This window comes from Pleurodeles waltl, chromosome 3_1 (assembly GCF_031143425.1).
Source record: "Pleurodeles waltl isolate 20211129_DDA chromosome 3_1, aPleWal1.hap1.20221129, whole genome shotgun sequence".
In the NCBI taxonomy this organism is placed as follows: Eukaryota; Metazoa; Chordata; class Amphibia; order Caudata; family Salamandridae; genus Pleurodeles; species Pleurodeles waltl.
This window is the reverse complement of record NC_090440.1, coordinates 1,954,900,381-1,954,906,162: the sequence shown is the minus strand read 5'-3', so window position 1 is coordinate 1,954,906,162 and position 5,782 is coordinate 1,954,900,381.

Below are 5,782 nucleotides of genomic sequence, written 5' to 3'. Positions count from 1 at the left end.
GTCCTGGCGTGGAGGGGCAGAAACACCCTTTGACATAAATGAACATGTCACTGTCTTACAGGATTTGCAACAGTTCAGTGACGACAACGCTTCTGCCAGTGCTGCCTCCACAGGAATTAAGGATGTACCTGTAACGCCTACAGGCTGGATTCCTAAAGTTGGGGATCGAGTACGTGAAAAGGCTGCTGTGAAAAAGGAATTTGGTCCTTCTTATTGTCCACCAGTCCTAGTCCCCTGTCATTCTACCACCGTTTGCAGGTGTCAAAGAAAACCGCTTTGTCTCCATCAACAATGTCAAACTACACCGTGTGGCCGATCCTGCACAGCCGACCAAAAGGAACAACCAGTAGTTCCTGAATCCCTCTCACTACTGGTCAAGAAGTTCCTCTACAAGTTGTAAGCAGCAACACTGACACCTCTCCGAGCTTGGGGAGGGTGGAAAATAATCTTGCATTAGTTCCACTGACATCAAATAATACAGAAATAACTGATCGATTTGACACAACTTCAACACAGACGGATGGTGCCATTTATTCTGTGCCACCTCGGGAAACACCAACACCCTCTACTAACACGGCTCTAGTTTTTGCACGAACTGCTTCTGGATACTTTGCCAACATCAACGACGACGTTTCGGACTCATTCGCCTCTTCGACACCTGAACTGTCAAAAACACATTAGCTGAAACTTGGCTTAAAACAACTTATTTCATTCTTCCATGGAACTATCCGTGGCTTTCTTTGACTGTATTGGCTTTCCTACTTTGGATTGGGTTTGTTATAATATTCTTATATGAAGTATATAATGAAATCTGGAAGCTTTCACAACAAGAAGCTGCAGCCCGGGTAAAGCAAATAGACCAGGAAAATTTACCGAAGGCAATAGCTGTTGTGGATAATGGGATTAACACCCTGTCCGACCGAATGTACACCCTAAATAACATTGTCTCTTCTGCAATACACATTATACAAACAGATATGTCTTCATTACACCATGGGCAGAGTCAACTGAGGTCCATTATGCAGTTGACTCCCTTACCTTGACTAGAGTGAGGGTCCCTACTTGGACAGGGTGCAAACCTCTGCCAACTAGAAACCCCATTTCTAACATGGTCCACAAAGAATATACTTGTCCTGCTAAGATGTGTTAGTTCAGTCCCATTAAGATACAGCAGCCTGCCTGAGAAGCACTGGTACAATCCAGGCAGATGTATAGCAGAATGATTGACACTGCTGCTTTAAATTTGAATATTTGTCAATCCTATTGAGAAGCATTGTCACAGTATTATAATAACAGCAGGCAAGAGAAGTATTGGTAATTTTGTTGAAAGTTAAAGCAACCATGCAAACAGGAGCAGCTAATGCCCAACACAGCCATGCCCTGGAGAAAAGTGCAGGTACCATCCAATTGAATTACAGCAGTACTACTGAAATATGCTGCCACTTTCAAATCAGATATGTATCACATGCCCACAGGTAGTCAACTTTCAATTTGTTTTACTCTTTATGCTTGCTTAGATTGCATCCTGCCTCAACATTCCAAAAACCTTACATAAAAAAAACTTGATTTATTGTTAGGGACTATTCTCCCTCCTGCCTTCCTGTTAGAAAGATACTATCTTTACACCCCATCCTCTGCATGTCTTAGTGCCACTGAGTTTACCCTACCCCTGCACATGCCTGCTGCCTGTCTACTCTACTCAGTTTCAGTAAAATAGCCACACTCCTCCTTAAAAGCTTAAACTTGCCTTTAGAATAACAGTTCCTAGAACAACAAAACCTATCTACTTTAACTGCTCCCAGGGATCACAATGTCTCAGTCTTAAACTCTGATTGCTATCTCACACTATGGGCCATATTTATAGTTTTTGATGCAAAACTGCGCAATGCAGTTTTGCGTCAAAAAGTTTAACGCCGGCTAACGCCATTTCTTTGCGCAACCCGGGCATAAAATTTATACTTTGATGCTCCGTGGCGCAAACCACGGGTTAGAGTCATTTTATTTGGGCTCAAACCATTGCGCCATATCGTAAAGAAAAACAACCTTAACGCAGCGAAAAAGACTTTTATCCGGTTTACGACGTCGCAAACCAGATACCACCTTTTTTTGTCACAATAGCATCAAAAAGCGGCGCAAACACAGCAAAATGTTCAAAGGAGCCCAAAAATGGATCCCAGAAGCCATGAGAGACCCCAGGAAGTCTACAACCGACCAGGAACAAGCCAGGAGGACCCAGACAAGACCCAGGAGAGGGAGAAGAAGAAAAGGAAGTGCCGTTTCAGTGCAGAGGAGCAGGAAATACTGGTGAAAGAGCATCAACTTTTTGTCACCTCAAAATTGCCAATTGGGAGGAAAGAGGCAATTTGGCAACAAACTGTCGACAAGATAAACAGTGTGGCAGAAGTACGGAGAACAGTCATTGAGTGCAAGAAACGCTGGCATGACTGCAAGCGCAGGACCAAGGAAAAGATGGCAAGGAACAGGAAGGCAGCACTGCAGACTGGAGGTGGGAGTCCAGCACCGCAGGAGACTCTGGACCACATGGAGGAGATGGTGGCAGCCGTCATCCCAGAGGAGATCGTCACAGGGATTCAAGGACAGGACAGCGCAGACTACCAGGAAACAACACAGACGCAGAGTAAGTTGCATGGGGGACAAAAATGCCTAAATGTTAACTGTAAGCAGGGGGGGACATACCTACTACACAATGCATTTCAACCATGATAATCAGGTAGTGGAAAGGGCAAAGGGGCACGGTACGGGTGCATGGGCTGTGCAGGGGAAACCTGGGGCACAGCACAACACTACACAAACAACCTTTGCATGGGGGTACTCTGCCATGCCAAGGCTGTTGGAAAGGCAAGGCCAGTCCTGGAGGGTAGGGTATAACATAAAACTGGCCTGCTGTCACACGACAGCTGGTATTGTTGCTACATGAACCAGGGCTCAATTACCAGTCTCAGGCCATATCCACTAGTGGTATTTACCATTGACAACAGTTTCCACTACCACCTGTGCTGTGTGTGCAGGTGAAGTAGCCAATGGCAGTTACGTGCCCATGGATCAAACACACATTAAAAAATAGAGGGTTCAGGGTGACAACGTTATCAATCCCCTGTAATTCCTAACAAAGTGCAAATCGTGTCAAATGCTCATGTCTATAGGCGCAATAAACATCAGGTATTGTTATTAACATTATGAAGTACACAGCAGTAATCTCATACCCATGCTGCACATTTCAGGGTCTACCCTGTGCCAGTGTTGCAATAGCTGCAATGCCACCTTGCAACATCCCAACTGTCATACTGCTAAGACAACAGCATTGAGGCGGAGGACATGTGTCTAGCTAGTTAAACACACCCGCACAGTCATAAGAGGAAATGGAACACTGCCAGGACCATCAGTACAATCCAATGTAGCACACATTCCCCAACATCAGCATTACACACTACCAATTCTGACACCTATATCGTGCCATGCCAATGCTATACATAGTATATGCTAAGTCTCAGCAACATATAGGTGGATGTGAAATATCTGAGACTGGGTCAGTTCCAGATTGTTAAGTGTGGTGCAAGTGCCATCAGAACACCCACAGCCAGTGCAAGGCCTCTCACCATGATAATGGAAGTAGATGGAGGGTTGAGTAGGACAAGAAGGTGGCAACATACAATTTGGACAGAACCTACACCTAGAGGATGTGACACAGACAATTCCCCAAACTGCCCACACTACATGTGACATGCAGGTGGGGCATTGGCCTGTGAGAATGCTAATCTTAATGACTGGAACAATGAACAGGATCCAAGATTACAATGTTCCACTAAGTCAGTAACGTCACATTACAAATGCCACAACACAGACACACTAATTGTACAATATCTAATTGCAGAGGACGATGGCTCTCCTGGGGATATGCCTGTCCTGGACTTCCCTGATGACATGGATGACGAGCTGACAAACATTAGCCAGCAGACCCTCCAAGATGTCCTTGGAACCCTCCAGACCCCACCTTCAGTAGCAAGGAGGAGCACAGAAGTAGCAGCCATCACAGAGGACCCACCCACCACCCCAATAGTACGACCTGCCAGCTCCAACTCAACTGAGGACTCTGAGGACACTGGTACCACCTTTGAGAGGACTGTAGTTGGAGTACAGCGGGAACTGGCCAACGAGGTGCGGGTGGGGATGCAAAATATAGCAGCCAGCCTTGAGGGGATGCGTACGTGCATGATGTCATCTGCAGAAAAGGCAGCAGCCATGCAAGCGCTAACATCCATCCTGCAAGGACTACAACAAAGTGTAAGGGAATTCACCACAGCAGTAAGGGAGTTGCCACAACACCTGGCACCCCAAACCTTTCACTGCATGCACAAATGCAATCATGACCCCCTCAGGGCCGGCCTGGCTGCCTACCACAGTGATGTAGCTGCTATACTCAAGAATCACCAGCTCCTCCTTGCTGTAGTAATGCCCTTAATAGCCCTACCCTTGGCAGCTATCGGGAATTCTGACTCCACGTCTTCAAACAATGAAGTGTGTGTTGCCCCTTCAAACCCACCGCCACCAAGGGCAGAGGAGACAACACACACATCAGAAGATGAAAACGTGCAATAGATCACCTTCACCCGTAGGAGTACCCAGTAGCACCAGTCCATGCCACATGGGCACTGATATCCTAGGTCCTGTGCTTGTTAACATGCCAGTCTTGCTACAGTTGGTCACATGCACTGTTCTCCAGCACACTGTTTACCTTGACACTATGCACTGTAATTGTCTCTCACTACCTCATTGGCAATTCATGTACTACTGCACTGTATGACACTTCACCACAGCATGTCGAATGACATGTCCCATTGTACTTGTGTTGCATCACAATAGAAGGCGTCACACTATTGGACTCACAATCCTGGACTATGTTATTATTGCACTACAGCACTTTAAAATAAATAGCACTTACACAACCACTTTGTCTCTGTGTAATGTGACACATAAACTGTGTAGGGGATTAGTGATGTATATCACGTCAATGGCCATAGAATGGCAATACAACAGTGTAGAAAGAATGTGGGCTGATAACTATGCAATGGGGTCTGGATTGTATCATCATCTGCGCTTCCTGAGGCTTATTTCTGAAGTAAATTGAAAACAAACAGTATAATGCTGTGTTGGACTGAGAAGGTCCGCTTCAAGGTATGTATAAGCTGAAAATCAATGTGGCCAACATTCCCTTCAAGACAATCTTTATGTATGTGACATCTGACTATAAACTTTAATCACACACACACCATACACCAGGAATGGATGTGTACGAGTGTATGGACAAATATGTAACCTGGGAGTACAATGTAAGAAATGATAGGTGTGATTTATGTATACAATACTACATAAGATTATAACACACTCAGCTTATCAGGGTTCACATGAACATCAGGCTGCAGGCAAACGTACCACAGTGCCCAAGATTCCAAATCAGGACTCAAACGATGACAGATTTAAAAACACATCCAAACTTCACAACACATTGGGAACCATAGTAACCCTGAGTGGTGGGTGCAATGGATGGCAGATGCATAGAGAAGTAGCTTTGGTGTAGCTGCCATTGTGACTGCACATTAGGAATTGTGAATAACCATGTCAATAATGGGATTCGGGTGCAAGATGGAACACAAATGCAAATCTAAATTGACACTGCTCACCCATGCCAAGGCCCTGATCCCCAAGCATATGACACCTACTGTAAATGAGTACCTAAAATTTTATTTAACAGTAATAAGGGATA